Below are 19,709 nucleotides of genomic sequence, written 5' to 3'. Positions count from 1 at the left end.
TAGCTAATCTTTATGATGATAGAATTTATTTGCTTTGAATTTTCATAAGATTTATTGCGGGGCTTCCTATTGCTCTCCTACAAGAGATTTGGATGGTCCTTTCACCCACCCTCTCTCTCCTGTTCTCAGTTTTTTGCTTATTAAAAGAATATTTAATGGCTGTAATTCTACCACATACCCTGAACATGGCCTTGAGACTGTAAAATTCAATCTACCCAGGAAGAAAGTATGTAAACATAAGCTGTAGCTGCCATAGCTATGTTGAAGAAGCATGGATGTGGTTTACAGGTGATAAAAAGCATAATCCATGAAAGAGGTATTGTTTCAGATGATTCTTGACAAAAACTTGCCTTTAAAATGATGGAAAGAAATCCCAGATAGAAAAATCGGAACAGCAAAATTTTAGGATAGTGACAAAAAGTCACATTCCAGAAAGCACAAGTAGTTTGGGGTAGCTGGAATGTAGGCTATAAGGACATTAGCATATTGGAAATTAAGTTGGAGAAATAGGCAGAGGTTCAGTTAATGTCATGTTAAATAATTTAGGCTTTATCCTGTAGACAGAAAGACACTAAAGACATTTTTCAACAAAATGGTATGTAAGTAGCTTTGTGTTTGAGAAAGAACATCCTTGCAGTAATATAGAGGTTACTTCCTATGTGTGCTACCTTGTTCATTTATATTTAAAAATTCTGAAAGAATGAGACCTCCTGTTTCAGTTTCTTTCTTCCCAAGGAACTCAGTGTAGTCCTCAGCAAATAATAGGAACTTATGCATCTTTATTGAAAAGAAGTGAATATTATTGGAGCATGTTTCTTTAAGTAGAACATAAGCTTTGGCACAACACAAACCTAAGTTAACAGCCTAATTCTACTTCTTACTAGTTGTGTATCATAATTGAGCCTCAGTTTCTTCATCTGTCAGAATGGGAATGAAAATATCAAGTACAAAGATTACTGAGAAATTTGCTTGGTGCATAGACATTCCTCAGTCAGATTTTGTGTTTATACCTTGGTATATACAACAACTGTCGTGTATTCTTAAATTATTCCTCTCCCAGAGTGTATCTTCAAAACAAACTGAATGAAATGATGTTAGATTAGATCGCCATAAAAACAAAACAGCCAACTACTACTGAAAAGAATTTATTTTAAACTTTATTAGTACAATATGTCAGCTACAGAAAAGAAAGAGAAGATTTTAGTGAAACCACTTTAAATTCTAAACAACACATATCAAAAGTTTAGAGCAAGAATCAAAGCCTAGCTACACGTTGGGTCTTAAGCACATTCTAACTGACCCTGAACAAAAATCCAAATTCTATTCTGCACAGATGGCAGAAAGCAATATTCCTGTGCTGCCAAAAATATGTGTGGGCTGAGAGAAGCACTAGATGACTTATTAAAATTGTTCTTGTACTTCCCTGGTGGCGCAGTGGTTGAGAGTCCGCCTGCCAATGCAGGGGACACGGGTTCGTGCCCCGGTCCGGGAAGATCCCACGTGCCACGGATCAGCTGGGCCCGTGAGCCATGGCCGCTGACCCTGCGCGTCCGGAGCCTGTGCTCCGCAACGGGAGAGGCCACAACAGTGAGAGGCCCGCGTACCGCAAAAAAAAAAAAAAAAAAAAATTGTTCTTTTAGCATCACCTTTGATGAGGGCTTCAAGACATTTCAAACTAAATGAAAAACTCAATGACCTATAGAATGCAAAATGAATATAGGATGCTGTTGCTTTGACGGGATGTATTCCCAATGTGGAATAAGATTTCAAATTGGAGTACTATGTAGAGACAAAAACACCAACTGAAACTGCTAACAAAGTTTATAATCTGAGCTGGGGAGATAAAAGGGTGGAAAGTCTTCCAAATAGTTGCATTTAGCATTGGGTGCAGCCCAGTTTTCATTCCAAGTTCTTCCTTGGGAATGTACAGTTACTCCTGGGGAAGTCTCCATCAAAATTTTCTCAACACACATTTAGCTCTGGCTAAATCCAGATTTACTGCCCTCTGGGACCTAGTTCCTCTGGTTTGCCAATCCACGTGATGCTTTTTCAACCCTTGTATTGGCTGAATTATTTTAAAAGGTTTAAATGATAGTTTGAAGTTCCTTTTTTTTTTTTTTTTTTTTTTAAATTAGATCACTGTGCCTGTGGACCAGATGGCAGTGAATGCTGCTGCTGTTAATTTAAATAAATAAAAATAAGAGGTCAGGCAGATTTTCAAATGTTCTGTGTGAAGCAAAGAACAACATGCATCCCCCAACTTCTTTTCTTTCTTGTCTTTTTCTTTAAAATGTTCAACTTCAATGGAAAATTCAATCAGCATATCTCTGATTCCTTTATACTTAACACATCAGAATGTTTTTTAAATGCTAGTTGATATCAAAGATACATTATGAAGATTTGTGTAGGTAGTTTCCAGCCTTTGGTTTTAGAAAGAGAAAAGTTGCATTTATGTTAAATGAATCTAAAAAGGTTGATTTTGGTGCTACGCTTGAACTCCACAAATGATAACTCCACAAATGATAACCTCCAATCTCAGGAAAATATATTTCTCCATAGACATTGTTATAATATGCAGTTTTATGAGGCATAATATCCTCATGCACACTCTCCTTTGTCATAAAAGTAAAAGGGTAACAAGTGGGTGTTTGAAAAGGGTAAAATTATTGAAACAGTAGAAATGACTCTGGGCATAAAAATAATTGTTGAAAAAATAAGTGTTTAACTTGGATGGTTTTAGCATTTGTGGCAATTAATGCTTATGTATATCCATGAATTAAGAATCTATACACATTAAGGATTGGGATGGACAGGAACAGATAGAGACCAGAAAGTTTTGTTTGAAATGCCATTATTAAGGTCAGTTAATCTCCCTGTAACAGTAATATATGTTTAGGTATGCCCAAGTAACAAAGAACCCCTCAAATCTCAGTTATTAGCTTTAGTTGTGGGGATTAAAATAAGGGTCCTATTCATTGTGGCAATTCAGGGATCCAGGCTGAAAGACATTTTATCTAAGTGTACTTCTACATTAACCACAGCGGTACAAAGGCAATCTGATGAATTGTGGCCTCCCTCTTTAAATTTTCATCCAGGAGTGACATATCACTTCATCTCTCATTTCTTAGAAAAAAAAAAACAAGTCACATTCCCACACCCAATTTCAAAGAGAATAGGAAAATTCAATCCAACATTTGCCTAGACTGCTAAGAGCCTGAAGTATTTGGTCAATTCCACTTAGGTCTACTGCTCTAACCAAAGAAGCCAGGAATGCAAGACCCAGAGAGTGTGTCACCAACGTTCTTAGAAGCCACCTCAAATCAAAATTTAGGAAGCTATTTCACATCAGAAAGAACAGGGTTGAAGCCATTAAAGTGAGAGTAAAATATGAAACAGTTGAAACAAAATGGAAGGAGATTGGTGAATTTTGGTGACTGTCTTACATAGAGAGGGATCTTCTTTAACTCTAAAATAGTCCTAACTCATTGTATTAAGATTAGTCTGTGTATCTTAAAAGTACAAGGTCAAAGCTGGTAACAAATCTGAGAGACTGTGAATCACCAACAAACTCTTCTCTCTTAGTATTTGATAGTTGTATTTGTGCCATTCAATGGATTGAATTTAATTCACTATATGACTGTGCTTTAACAACTTTAAAAACAACAACAAAACCTTTTCCTTTCTAACCTATATGGTGTGCAGTTGCTAAAACTTGACTACAGAGATGATGAAGTCAAGTCTTTTTCTCCTTGGATTGAGGTATTCCCATAAGAACCTTTGTTTTCCAGATGTATTTTCCCATTTTGAAGATTCTTCTATATCTAAAACCTTCATTCTTCTTTTGGCACATTTGAAGCCCATTTGTGCTCTTCAATAAGCCACAGTGGAAAGATTCTAGGGTTCAGGGTCAAACAACAGGAATTTGAGTGCCAACTATGCAGTTTTAACTATGAGTCACCCTAGCATTGCCTTAGTTTTATCATCTGCACAATGAGGATAATGTTACTTATTTTGCATTGTTTTATAAACATAAAATACTATTTTAAAAAACATGGCTTAAAATTCAAAAGGTAATAGACATGGATTAAATATTTATTTCCTGGACAAACTTTAATGGCAATATTATTTTAAGGGAGGCTGTATACCATAGTATTTAAAAGTAGAAATAAACTACCTTTGTTTAAAATTTGTATGGAAAAACAAAAGACCCTGAATAGCCAAGACAATCTTGAGAAAGAAGAACAGAGCTGGAGGAATAACAGTCCCTGGCTTCAGACTATACTATAAAGCTACAGTAATCAAAACAGTTTGGTACTGGCACAAAAACAGACACATGATTCAGTGGAACAGAATAGAGAGCCCAGAAATATACCCACACACTTATGGTCAATTAATCTATGGACAGATGAGGGAAGAATATACAATAGAGAAAAGACAGTCTCTTCAATAAATGATGCTGGGAAAACGGGATGGCTACATGTAAAAGACTGAAATTAGAACATCCTCTAACACCATATACAAAAATAAACTCAAAATGGATTTAAGATAAAGTAAAGTATAAATGGATTTAAGATAAAGTAAAGATATATTTAAGATAAAGTAAAGTAAGTAAAGATATAAAGTAAAGATAAAGTAAAGATATACAAAAATAAACTCAAAATGGATTTAAGATAAAGTAAAGATATAAAGTAAAGTAATGTAAGACCAGATACCATAAAAATCCTACAGGAAAACAGGTGGAACACTCTTTGACATATTGACATTGCTAAATCATAGCAGTATTTTTTTGGATCCATTTCCTAAAACAAAGGAAATAAAAGCAAAAGTAAACAAATGGGACCTAATTAAACGTAAAAACTTTTGCACAGCAAAGGAAACCATTGACAAAATGAAAAGAAAACGTACTAAATTGGAGAAAATACTTGCAAATGATATGACTGATCAGGGGTTAATATCCAACATATATAAACAGATCACACAACTCAAAATCAAAAAACAACAAACAACCCAATTAAAAAATGGGCAGAACTGAATAGACATTTTTCCAAAAAGGAAATGCAGATGGCTAACAGGCATATGAAGAGATGTTCAACATCATCAGGGAAATGCAAATCAGAACCACAATGAGATATCACCTCACACCTGTCATGATGGCTAGCATCAAAAAGAACACAAATAACAAATGTTGGCGAGAATGTGGAGAAAAGGGAATCCTCATACACTGTTGATTAGACTGTAAATTAGTGCAGCCACTGTTAAAAACAGTATGGAGGGTTCTCAAAGAACTAAAAATAGAACTCTTTGATATATATATATGAAAAAAACAGCAATTCCACTCCTTGGTATATATCTGAAAAAAACAAGAACACTAATTTGAAAAGTTCCATGCACCCTGGTGTTCATAGCAACATTATTTACAATTCCCAAGATATGGAAGCAACCTAAGTGTCCATCAACAGATGAATAGATAAAGAAGATGTGATTGAGATACATATATATATATATATATATCTCACAATGGAATACCACTCAACTTAAAAAAGATAGAAATTTTGCCATTAGCACCACATGAATGGACTTGCAGGGCATTATGCTAAGTGAAACAAGTCAGAGAAAGACAAATACTGTATGATATCACTGATATGTGGAATCTTAATAAAATACAACAAACTAGTGAATATAACAGAACAAGGAAACTCACCAATACAGAGAACAAAGTAGTGGTTACCAGTGGGGAGAGGGAAGAGTGAGGGGCAATATGGGGTAGGGTAGAAAGATATAAACTATTAGGTATATAATAAGCTACAGGGATATACTGCACAACACAGGGAATATAGAAAATATTGTATAATATCTATAAATGGAGTATAACCTTTAAAAATTGTGACTCACTATATTGTACACATGTAACATATAATATTGTATATCAACTTGTATATTTAAATTAAAAAATTAAAATAAAAACCAAACCTACATCAACCACGGTGTAACCTTTGGCAAGTCATCTTTGAGATGACTTGAGATACATCTTTCCCATCAGTTAAATTGGAATGATGATAAGAATGCCAACTTTATGGTATTGATGTAAAATTAAAGGCAGTAATCTCCCAAAAATTAGCTTTATGCCTGGCAGACAGTGAGTACTCAAAACACGTTAGGTATTATTACGGAGTTCAACATGTGAAAATGCTTTGTAAGCTATCATATGATGCAAATGTTAGTTAGAACATCATTATTCTTATTAGTGTCATATTTCATTTTCTTGAAAGGAATCATAATAACACTATCATACTCCATAGATTACTGATAGTTACTCAAATTAATGTGCCCAAATGATAATAACTTTGTCATTGATACACTAACTGTTAGAGAAGGAAAGAAACTGTCAGTGGTTTTCAGTGTATTTTTGGAAGTGGAAATATTTTTGCTTTTCCCCAAATGAACCAAATAGAAAATCTTAAAAAAAAAATTAAATCTGAAATTGTATGTGGTGGGTTGGTTTTGGAATAATGCCTTAGTCCTTTCTGTTTTGAACAGTTTATTACTTATACTCTATATCATATTCTTTATTCTTACCTTTGTTTTCCTGAATCACTTATATGCTGATTAATATAAACCATGTTTTAACTCAAATGAGTTAATAGAGCTGAGAAATTATACAATATAACTATTTTAATATCAAATTAAAGGCTAACCTTAAAACAGAAATCTTGAAGACATACAGAGCCTGTTCTGTTTCTCTATCTCTTGGTCTGCCTGTTTCTCTCAGTCACTTCCTTACTCACAAATATAGACACATATGCTTTCCCTTTTCACAAAAAAGCTGGTCCTATCAGCAATAATATTAAAAAAGCTTGAACATTCCATACATTTTATCAAATATGAATAATCTATTATGTTTGAAGAAGTCACATTTTAATTTTAGATAATTCATACCAATTAAATACACAGCACTTCAGACTGAAAACCAGGGGTAGGCTTGCAGATAAGGATTCTAGCCTGGAAAATCTTACAGTTCGGTAGGAAAGATAGGCGAGAATACAACTAAGTTTAAAAGAAGCCAGTGCAGTACGCATTCCAAATGGGGTTTGAAGCAAATTGTCATGTGTTCAGGGTAGGAAGAGTGATTAATTCAGGATGGAGGCATCAGGAAAGGTTCACAAATGCATTCCATCATCATTTGTGTGGTGTGGGTCGGGGAGCGCAGGATCATTTTAGGTTCTTTATTTTTGACTTCCAACCAGGCTCTAATGAATTTCCAAGGGACTCTCCCCTTGGATCAGCTCTTGCCTCCAAAGAACAACGTCCGTCCCCACCTCCCAACCTTTTAATCGTTCATGCATTGATCGCTGAGAAAGCTTTTGTCAAATGATGAGTAATTACTCATTTCCCTACATTTCCTGGGTACTGCGTATTTCAAGTGACATTTTCTGTACATCAGGGATTTAAATCAAGACACAAACCATATTTTTGAAAAGTGGCTATCTTTTGTTTCTTTGTTTTACATTCAAACCATTTCTCTGGGCAGTATTTGTTCCATTGTTTCATTAATGTGTGGACAAAAGTTTTAATGATCTAATCAAATCAATGTGTCATTTATCAGAAAGAAGGAAAATGTGTGTGTGTGTGTGTGTGTGTGTGTGTGTGTGTTTAAGCACAATGTTTTGTACTACCAGGTTTGTAGGGGAGGTAGATATACAAACAATGAAATAAATAACCTACAGCAAAGCAAAATATGAATTGAGCTCAGATAAAAAAGGGACAGTCTTCAACTATTTGGGGTGAGATTTTTTCTTCTCTCTCCTGCCCCATCCTACCCCAGACATGGAGAACACTTTAAACCTATAGACTATAGAGTTTGTAAACAAGCAATGTTCATTCAAAGCCTATTGTTTAAATAAAAGTTGTCATGTCTGCTCTTATATTTTGCAACTGCTGGGAAGGCATTTGAATTCAGTTAGTCTTCAGAGAATCTAAATTTACATTGTTATAGTTGTAAATATACCAGAGTCCATTGGATGGTATATTTCCCTTTACTCTTCCTAGTCAGCTGCCCCTTCATACGTCTTCTTCCTCTGGACACCCAGAAATGCCTAGGTTCCTTTTCTTCCTCCTCCTCTGGATTTCCCCCCTTTCTCCCTTTAGGGCCTAGCTTTATTGTCCTACTTTGTACATGAGCTAGTAAGTTCCATTTCATGCCACTGCTACTTTGGTTGGAGATAGTGGAGCCTTCACCATGGAGTCTCTAAGACACTCTACTTCACTCCATACACAGCATAAGTTCAACCAATTACTGTGCTTAGATGTTATCTTCCCAACCAAGAGTGAAAATGGAGGGATTCCAAGGGCTGGAGACAGAGAACTTCTATCTATCCTACCAGATTTGCATACATTCTACAAGATATTGGAGATCCATGAAAATTATGTTTTCAGGAATTGTAATACCATGAGAAAAAGCTTATATTATAATATTAAATTTAAATAGCAGGATACAAAAATTGTGTACAAAGTAGAACACAAGAATTATAGAAACATTGGTCAAAGACAAAATAAGAAAGAAAAGAAATGAAAAAAAAGGACAAGTAAAATACAAGATGCTATGAGTATTTGTTTGGTACTATGGCACTATGGTAAAAACTATGGGTGCCTTTTTTTCTGCCTTTTTTTTCTTTCTGTATCTCTCTCTCTCTCTGATATTCATTAATCACAATGCCTATATAAGTAATAGCATTATTGAAGAAACACAATCTGTTAACAGTATACATTCTTCATTTTATAAGCAAATGCATACATTAATTAATGGTGTATTAAGAATACATTACTCTTTCTGGTTTCATTAGATTGACATGTGATAACACTATTTGTTTAAAATGTTTCTTAGTTTTTTTAACACATGTGAAACATACACACACTACAGCTTCCTTCTAAGTGATAATTACAGAAGAAAGTCAACTTGCATTGTATGAATTGTATAAAAATAGATTGCTGAGAAGGTTAAAACATTAACCAGGTATTATCAATACAGTGCTGATTAATTATTTGTACTTTGGGGAGTAAAATCACTATGTCAACCTGTAAAGGAAGGAGAATAACGATTTGAGGAGTGATTTAAAACATGACTCATGTAGTAGAAGGCAAGAATTCCTTCTGTTTTTTTTTCTTAAATTCATCTCCCTCCAGTGCCACAATACTTCTGACTAGAAAGGCTTAAAAATCTTCTTTTTAAAGGTAAGAAGGGGAGAAAAATCCTTCTACAGAATTGTACTTTCCAAGTTTTCATTTGCGCGATGCTTTCCTTCCCCTTGATATTATGTGTTGAGAACAACTGAATTATGACCTTGGCTTCCAGTCAGATCCTGTTGAGTCACAGAAGATAAATTGATGAGCAGTGCTAAAGTTAAGGCTCATAATTCAGTTGTCCAAAGTACATCCCACAAAAGCAGTTTGTATGAGCAATAAAAAATGGGGGAAAACTGCTAGGAATGGTCCCTTTTCCATTTTGTTTTGGTTCTTGGAGAGAGTTTTGCCCAATAAATGTGTTTTGCATTCTTCAAATTTAATGCCTTTTGAGCCAAATCTAGAAAATGACTGGGTTTCCAAATTTGATGTTTATTATCTATAGAAAAATTCAGGTTTCTTAAAAAAAGTAAAGGATGCTTTCATGCAGTAACACAGCAATGTCAGGCCCAGAATTTGTGCAGGGAATTCTGACTTCTCCCCTGTATATGTCATTCACCCATAAAATCTTAAATTTATGCAATTCCATGCATTGAATATATTTTATATGCAGGATTAAATGATATGTTTAATGTGTGTTTTATTGGCTAATCTATAAACTTCAACATCTTTAGTGTTCACTTTTGTGTCTCATGTTAAGCAGAGGGCCTAGCACATAGTCTAAGCACATAATCAATATCCAGTAATTTGAGTATTAACTACAATACTCCATAAGTATTATTTATAGAGTTTCTACTATGTATTGGGCACTGTGATTGTCATATAGGAACAACAACAGCAGCAAAAACAAACAATTAGCTTTTATTGAATTGTTAATATGTGCTGAGAATTATGTCAGGTACTTCATACTCGTTTAATTTCCAAAATAAGTTTAAAAGATCGGGGTCATCACTTTTTATATTTTACAGATAAAGATGTTGAGGGTAAGGCAGGTTAAATAATTTTCCTAAATTGCAGAGCTAAAAGGCAGAATTAGAATCTTACACAACGCTGACTTTGCATGCATCACCTTATTCAGTCATTACAATAAGTACACAGGTAGATATTATTACACACTTATTTCTCAGATGATAAAACTGAAACTAACAGAATCTAAGGAAAATGCTTTTTTTTTTTTAAATAGAAGAGGTGAAGAAAAAAATTGAACCCAGTTCTGAATGCCTTTAAGGTTAATGCTCTTCCCCTGAGAAGCAGGTTCTTTGGTGGTTTTAAGTGGATTTTAGAGATTGAACCCTCACTCAAGAAGCTAAGGACTGTGAAGAGGTTAAGAGGTATACAGAAATGACACAAAGCAGGAAGTGACAAATGCTATGAAAGAAATGTGGACAGATAACAACATCTTATGGGAGTTTTAAGAAAGGAGGCGGAATCATGAAGAGCTTCACAAAAGAAGTAGCATTCAAATTTTCCTTGAAGCACAGGTGGATCTAGGCATAAAAGGATATAAATGCAATAAGCCATGGATCCAAAACGTTGGGTTGGAACATATGCTTTGTAAAGGAGAGAGAAGATAGGTACACTATATAGTGCTAAGGATTTCAGTACTACAATCCCTCAGAAAGTTTTTTTTTTTAAAGAGACTGTTCATACAGATCGTAATATATGATGTACAACAAATCAACTTTCTTCAGGTCCTTTCTGTACGTAATTTTTAAAAGATGAAACAAACTGACATTAATTGAACAGCTACTCTGTGGAGGGTCCTGTAATAGGAATAGGGGTGAGGGGAGAGGGGGAGGTCCACCAAAAACGCTGGCAGAGTGGCTAACCTAGAGGGGACTAATGAGACTGTAATCAGTTGGAGAGCGAACCTTCAGCCAGAACAAAATAAAAAGCTAAGCGGCCCATACAAAAATTGAATTTACAACTGGCCTCATTTAGTGCCCTGTTCTAGCTAATTGGGCCGTATGTTAACACACTGGGCATGCAGCAATGTTGGAAGATAAATGAAAAAGCGCTCCTCTTCCAACTCCACTATCATAGATGTATGGAGTACCAGATGGTGGCACGTTATAAATGGAATGAGTCATTCCGGAGGCACATCTGAAGTACCAATAAATATGGGGTTCACATAAACAGAAGTTTATCTACAAGCACCTTCTCTAAACAGAGGTGGAGAAAAGAGTCAACAGTGATTTTGGACAGAGCACTGGACTGAGAATCTGGAGACTGAAGGTTTAATACTGCTGACCACATTTGAACCTACTCCTCCCTGTCTTTGGAGTTCACTTCCCCCAGAATTTTCTAAGCCTGACTCCTTCTCAGATTTTATTTATCATCTCGGTTATCTGTCCTCAGACAGCTTTCCCTGACTAAAAGGCTTAAAGTAAATCTTCCTTCATATTCTCGACCTCACCACTGTATTGATTTCCTCCAAATATGTGAAATTTTTAATTTACTTTTTCATTATGTTCCACCTACACTAGAATCTAAGCTCCATGAGGGCAAGGATTTTTTTCCTGTCTTGTTTACCAGTATATCCCCAATGTCTAAAATAATACCTGGTTCATGGTAAATGCTCAATAAATATTTCTGAGTAATGAAATTGTGGCTTTGCCCTATACTGTCTGACTTAAGACAAAACATTTGGTCTGATATAGTGCTGTCATTATTATTAGTGAGTATAAAAAATAGCAACCCTGTATGCTGTTATAAAGATGAAAACTGTCAAGTCATGTGAAGGCCCTTCAAAATTTGTATGGGATAATAGAACATGAGTTTGCCATTTTCAGTAAAAGAGAACAGTCATGGGAGGATAAAGCTTAACGGCCAAAAGGAGATACCAAGTGTCTTTTTGAATAAGGTGGTAGGAGATTGTGTGTCCTTATCCAATTCTGTTTTCTATGCTGTTTCAATTTCTGTCATTTGTGAGGTCCCTCGTAACTCTAGAACATGATGAATTACTGATGATACAGCAGATTTTTTTTCTTAACACCTTTATTAGAGTATAATTGCTTTACAATGGTGTGTCAGTTTCTGCTCTATAACAAAGTGAATCAGTTATACATATACATATGTCCCCATATCTCTTCCCTCTTGCATCTCCCTTCCTCCCACCCTCCCTATCCCACCCCTCTAGGTGGTCACAAAGCACCAAGCTGATCTCCCTGTGCTCTGTGGCTGCTTCCCACTAGTTATCTATTTTACGTTTGGTAGTGCATATATGTCCATGCCACTCTCTCATTTTGTCCCAGCTTACCCTTTCCCCTCCCCTTATCCTCAGGTCCATTCTCTAGGAGGTCTGCATCTTTATTCCCATCTTGCCCCTAGGTTATTCTGACCATTTTCTTTTTTTTTTCTTTTTTTCTTTTTTTTAGATTCCATATATATATGTTAGCATATGGTATTTGTTTTTCTCTTTCTGACTTACTTCACTCTGTATGACAGTCTCTAGGTCCATCCACCTCACTACAAATAACTCAGTTTTGTTCCTTTTTATGGCTGAGTAATATTCCATTGTATATATGTGCCACATCTTCTTTATCCATTCATCTGTTGATGGACACTTAGGTTGCTTCCATGCCCTGGCTATTGTAAATAGAGCTGCAGTGAACATTTTGGTACATGACTCTTTTTGAATTATGGTTTTCTCAGGGTATATGCCCAGTAGTGGGATTGCTGGGTCGTATGGTAGTTCTATTTTTGGTTTTTTAAGGAGCCTCCGTACTGTTCTCCATAGTGGCTGTATCAATTTACATTCCCACCAACAGTGCAAGAGGGTTCCCTTTTCTCTACACCCTCTCCAGCATTTATTGTTTGTAGATTTTTAGATGATGGCCGTTCTGACCGCTGTGAGATGATCTTTCATTGTAGTTTTGATTTGCATTTCTCTAATGATTAATGATGTTGAGCATTCTTTCGTGTGTTTGTTGGCAGTTGGTATATCTTCTTTGGAGAAATGTCTGTTTAGGTCTTCTGCCCATTTTTGGATTGGGTTGTTTGTTTTTATTGAGCTGCATGAGCTGCTTGTAAATTTTGGAGATTAATCATTTGTCAGTTGCTTCATTTGCAAATATTTTCTCCCATTCTGAGGGTTGTCTTTTGGTCTTATTTATGGTTTCCTTTGCTGTGCAAAAGCTTTAAAGTTTCATTAGGTCCCATTTGTTTGTGTTTTTATTTACATTTCTCTAGGAGGTGGGTCAAAAAGGATCTTACTGTGATTTATGTCATAGCGTGTTCTGCCTATGTTTTCCTCTAAGAGTTTGATAGTTTCTGGCCTATCATTTACATTTAGGTCTTTAATCCATTTTGAGCTTATTTTTGTGTATGGTGTTAGGGAGTGATCTAATCTCATACTTTTACATGTACCTGTCCAGTTTTCCCAGCACCACTTATTGAAGAGGCTGTCCTTTCTCCACTGTACATTCCTGCCTCCTTTATCAAAGATAAGGTGACCAAATATGTGTGAGTTTATCTCTGGGCTTTCTATCCTGTTCCATTGATCTATATTTCTGTTTTGGTGCCAGTACCATACTGTCTTGATTACTGTAGCTTTGTAATATAGACTGAAGTCAGGGAGCTTGATTCCTCTAGCTCTGTTTTCTTTCTCAACATTGCTTTTGCTATTCGGGGTCTTTTGTGTTTCCATACAAATTGTGAAATTTTTTGTTCTAGTTCTGTGAAAAATGCCAGTGGTAGTTTGATAGGGATTGCATTGAATCTGTAGATTGCTTTGGGTAGTAGAGTCATTTTCACAATGTTGATTCTTCCAATCCAAGAACATGGTATATCTCTCCATCTATTTGTATCATCTTTAATTTCTTTCATCAGTGTCTTAAAATTTTCTGCATGCAGGTCTTTTGTCTCCTTAGGTAGGTTTATTCCTAGATATTTTATTCTTTTTGTTGCAATGGTAAATGGGAGTGTTTCCTTAATTTCACTTTCAGATTTTTCATCATTAGTGTATAGGAATGCCAGAGATTTCTGTGCATCAGTTTTGTATCCTGCTACTTTACCAAATTCATTGATTAGCTCTAGTAGTTTTCTGGTAGCATCTTTAGGATTCTCTATGTATAGTATCATGTCATCTGCAAACGGTGACAGCTTTACTTCTTCTTTTCCAATTGGGATTCCTTTTATTTATTTTTCTTCCCTGATTGCTGTGGCTAAAAATTCCAAAACCATTTTGAATAATAGTGGTGAGAGTGGGCAACCTTGTCTTGTTCCTGATCTTAGTGGTAATGGTTTCAGTTTTTCACCACTGAGGATGATGTTGGCTGTGGGTTTCTCATCTATGGCCTTTATTATGTTGAGGAAAGTTCCCTGTATGCCTACTTTCTGGAGGGTTTTTATCATAAATGGGTGTTGAATTTTGTCAAAAGTGGCAGAGGCCAGCGGGATGTTGCACCAGCCCGAGGCCTGCTGTGCATTCTCCCTGGGAAGTTGTCCCTGGATCATGGGACCCAGGCAGTGGCTGTGGCTGCACAGTCTCCTGGGAGGGGCGGTATGGAGAGCGATCTGTGCTTGCACATAGGCTTCTTGGTGGTGGCAGCAGCAGCCTTAGCATCTCATGCCCGTCTCTGGGATCTGCGCTGATAGCCGAGGCTCGCACCCGTCTCTGGAGCTCCTTTAAGCTGCGCTCTTATTCCCCTCTCCTCGTGCACCAGGAAACAAAGAGGGAAGAAAAAGTCTCTTGTCTCTTCAGCAGCTCCAGACTTTTTCCCGGACTCCCTCCCGGCTAGCCGTGGTGCACTAACCCCCTGCAGGCAGTGTTCATGCCACCAACCCCAGTCCTCTCCGTGCGCTCCCACCGAAGCCCGAGCCTCAGCTCCCAGCCCCGCCCACCCCAGCGGGTGAGCAGAGAAACCTCTCAGGCTGGTGAGTGCTAGTTGGCAGCAATCCTCTGTGCGGGAATCTCTCTGCTTTGCCCTCTGCACCCCTGTTGGTGCGCTCTCCTCTGTGACTCTGAAGCTTCCCCCCGACCCACCCCCCGTTTCCACCAGTGAAGGGGCTTCCCAGTGTGTGGAAAGTTTTCCTCCTTCAGAACTCCCTCTCAGAGGTGCAGGTCCTGTCCCTATTCTTTTGTCTCTTTTTTTTCTTTTGCCCTACCCATGTAGTTGGGGATTATCTTGCATTTTGGGAAGTCTGAGGTCTTGTACCAGCGTTCAGTAGGTGTTCTGTAGGAGTTGTTCCACATGTAGATGTATTTCTGATGTATTTGTGGGGAGGAAGGTGATCTCAGCATCTTACTCTTCCGCCATCTTGAAGCTCCTCCCGATACAGCAGATTTTAACAACCATTTATGGCTGTGTTTAACAGATTGACATTTCCCTATTTCCCATTTCTCAGGTCATATTTAAGATGCCAACACAGAAAATACGTGTGTGTGTGCGCCTTTATACTCATTTTCCTACTCATTGCGAACTGCCACAGTAGTCAATATTAAAAAATAAAGTGGCAAAAACTTACTGTACGGCCAGCACAGGGCCAAGCCTTATGTTTGACAGAATGAATTTGCCATTCCAGGGGCATACAACCTAGATAAGAATGTAAGTTAACTGTTTGAAAAAACAGTGCATATTGCTCTCCTACAGTAGCTTTATTCTGAAATAATAAAGATTAAATTGTCTAGCATAGAAAAGGAAGGAAATAGCATATAAGCAAAAAAGTTCTTATATTATCTTGTATATAGTTTGCTTGATAATAAGACTAGGAAGACAGAGGCCAAAACTAGGGAGCAGGGAATTATCTCAGGCAAAATAACAAGGAAATTGGACAGAGGTTGCCTTTCTAAATAACATATAAGAGACACCAAATTCCAAGCATGGAAAATATGAGGAACATCATTTATAGGAAAGGCAGTGGTGTAAAATTCCAGGAACAAATGGAGGAAAGAAGTAAACTATCATTGTTTGAGCACATATGCTCGGCAAAAAAGAATTTTATGTTATATTTTGTTTATCTTCTGGAAACCTTGCACTGGAGGTATCATTTGTAGTGGTTTACAGAAGAGCAAACTGTGGCTTACATAGTTTCACTGGTTTGTCCAAAGCCACACTATTACTATGTTAAACAGCCACTTTTGAATCTTAGGGGTTATAGGGAGTTTAGAATACTTGTGTAAAAACAGGGTTTACTTACGTTCATATAACTTTTGTAGACTTATAGCCCAGCATCTTTGTGTAAACGCTTGCCTGTCTAAAACTGCACCAAACTGAGTCTGATGTCTGAAATTTTTATGGTACTGCAGTAAATTTGAAGAGTCAACTTCGAAAGGACATTGCAAAACCTTTAGTATGACTAGCCCATATGGTAGCTTGTTTCACAGGAAAAGCTCAAGAAAAACACATTGAAAATCCTACTTTATGCAGTGAGTTTCCCAGAGATAAAGTGCTATAGTTGTGGTGTAAGTTTCTTTCTATTTATCTGGGTCTGTATCTTAAAAATCTAATTTGAAAGAAAAGTTTGTGATTAGGCACATTTATTTGGCTCTTTTAATAATAGCAGTTTAACTTTGAAAATTTTATAGAATTGATAATAATAATGATAAAAAAATTAGGTAAAATGACAAACCAGGGTAAAAAATAAGATTGTAAGCTTTTTTGTATTTTTATGCCTTACAAGTAATAATGTTTTTGTTTTATAGACTCCCATGCAACATTGTTTGTTGGTGTTTATTTAATAAATATATACATATTCTGCATGTAGCAGAACTTGTGCTAGATGGCAAGGATTTAAAGATGCATATGGAAGTCTCTGTCCTTATGGAGCTCATAGTCCAGTGAATAAGACAGAAATAAATATTAATTTCAATTTAGTATATTAAAAACCACAGTGATTTTGGACAAAGGCTGACCACTTTTGACTGATGGCTTCAAAGAAGACATACTATGAAATGTTTTCCCTCGGTTGAAGAAAACAAAGAAGTCCCTTTGCCAAAGCAAGGTGGGGTAGACCACTCATGGAAAGAGAGCAGTTCTGTGTGGTTGAAGCTTTACCCATCTGCCTTGGAGTAAAGAAACCAGATTGAGAAGTAGTTCAGCTACCAATACTGAAGGGCCACAGATGCCATGCCACTGAATTTGAACCATTGTCTCATCTGTAATTGGAGCTCACAGTCACTTCCTTTTAGAATTAGCCTGGATAATCTAAAGCCCTGTCATGGATCCAGGGAAAACAAGCTGAAGCAAATGTAACACAGGATTGAATATTTCAGTCAGGAGAAAATAGCATGACAGCGTTAAGCAGTGTGTGGTTGAACAGAAAGCATTAGCAATGATTATATATCAGTCTGAATCTTAGGCTTATAAGACAGCAGGTGCAGATAAATCTGATTTTTATCGCCTATGACATTTTCAAACAATGAAGTATGACTTTTTGAAATTTTTAACATCTTTCAGTACTTGCAGTCATGGTGTCAATGGTTTATAGGAAACTTTTGCATGCCAATGCTCTAGACTTCAGGGAGTCACTCAATATCTACAGTCTCGAAAAAAACCTTAAGGTTCTAGGGTTTTTGCCTCGATGACTGTATATATAAATTTCCATTAATTGTGCCCAAAATGAGACAGATAAACAGGCAGGTATAAACAACCCTCCATTTCTTCTTTCTTTTTGCTATTCTCCCTTCATTCTTCTTTCCCTCCTTTCTTTCCTTCCTTCAATAAACATTTTTTGAGAACCTACCCAGTGACTAACATGGCTGTCATGAGTGACTAAAACAGTCTCTGTTCTCAGTGAAGTTACACCCTGGGGAAGGTGTGATGGAGTACAAGACCTAGATAATAAATATACAATTAATCAAATGATGATAAATAAGTAGGATGCACTGAAAAGATCTATGTTATGGCCGTTTCCAAATACAGTGACCAACCTGTTCTGGTTTGCCCCAGACTCTCCTACTTTTAGGGACTGAAATTCACATATCCCAGCAGTGCCCCCAGTCCCAGATAAACTGAGTCAATTGGTCACTACAAGTTCCGTGAGCACATTGCCTTGTGAATGTTGAGCATCACTTGTGAATAAAGAGGGAGACTTTAAAAGGATATTTTCAGTTTAAGCCTTAACTGTATTTACTCAGGATACAGTTCTGTCTAAGCAACCAGTAGGGAGGGTTTGTCAGGTGTTTTTTCTTTTTTTATGCGAGCTACCAAAAAGTCTCCTGGGAAATAACTTTTCCAGAGGTCAAAAATAATTTAGTCACAACATTACGTTCATGGATAGCAGGGCAGTTATAGATGTAAGAGACGAGAGTGTCTGCTAAGACTGATCTGTAGTCTTATCTCTGTATGTCTCAGAAGGAACATCTCCATGACTCCTTAGGGAAGCATAGGTGAGATCAACTCTGGAGACAGAAGTATTTGGTAAAGTGGTGGAGAGGAGAGGTGAGGTAAATTTAAGGTATCTAGAGTAATGGGACAAAGGGTCAGGAAAAAATGAATAAATCTTGTTATAATATTTACTGCTATGCTGATATATACAAGAATACATTGATTAGAATAATGTAGTCAGTAATTGTTCAGAATTTACTTATCCAGCAATTTTAATGACCAATAAACAAAATGATTTACTTACTCATTTTTTAAAAAACAGCATTAAAAGAGTTAATTTAGGATACAGAGGTAAAGGATACCTAAATGTGCTAAGAATTTACTAAATGCTGGGTCTTACGCCAGATAATTTGCATAACTTATCTTCTAAATCCTCAACAGATTCAATAAAAAAATATATTGTTTTCCCCATTTCACAGATCAGGAGACTGAGTGTTAAGAACATGGGTTGACTTGGCCAAAGATCACACAATTAGTGAATGCCTCTACAGAATTTCAGTAGAAAAAATGGAATAACAATGATGCTATGAAAATTGTGCTAGTGGGTATGAACCAAATACTTTGAAAACACTGGAAAAAGGGTGGCTAATTTTGCATGCAGTCCTCCAGAAAGGCTTCATAATACATCTTCAGAATCCATGTTGGGGAATGCTGCCTTCAGGCACCACTTTATTATAGCTGAGGGTAATCACTGATGAAAATAATAATGATCCTGAGTCAACAAAAATTGATAAGCACTTTTTTATTAGTGTAAAAGCTTTAGGATAATTTATGTAAAAATTTAATGAAAAACCTAACAAGTTTTAAGCTCATCGTGGGCACTAGAGATGCATATCAGTTTGAAAGCTTTCCTTTAACCTGCTGAATTTTTCAGTTTTCAAGGGCAAGCAACCAAAAAAGGAATAAAGGAGAAATCAAAAGGGATAAAGCACTACTTATATTCAACGATCCTTAGGAAAGTCACCATCTGGTTGGTGAAAGGAGATCTGGGGTTTTATTCTGACTTTTTCACCAACTAACTTTGGTCTTTAGGCTATTCCTTTAGCCATTGTAGATTTCAGGATACATATATTAATACCTCTTCTCACTTCATAATTCAGTATTTCTTTTTAAGACCAAATGAGAAAACATATATGTTTGAAAATTAAAGATTACAGCAGATGACAAATAGTTCATGTTACTTAAATAATAAAATACTAATAT

The sequence above is a fragment of the Globicephala melas genome, chromosome 19 (genome assembly GCF_963455315.2).
Source record: "Globicephala melas chromosome 19, mGloMel1.2, whole genome shotgun sequence".
In the NCBI taxonomy this organism is placed as follows: Eukaryota; Metazoa; Chordata; class Mammalia; order Artiodactyla; family Delphinidae; genus Globicephala; species Globicephala melas.
Note: the sequence above shows the minus strand (reverse complement) of the source record.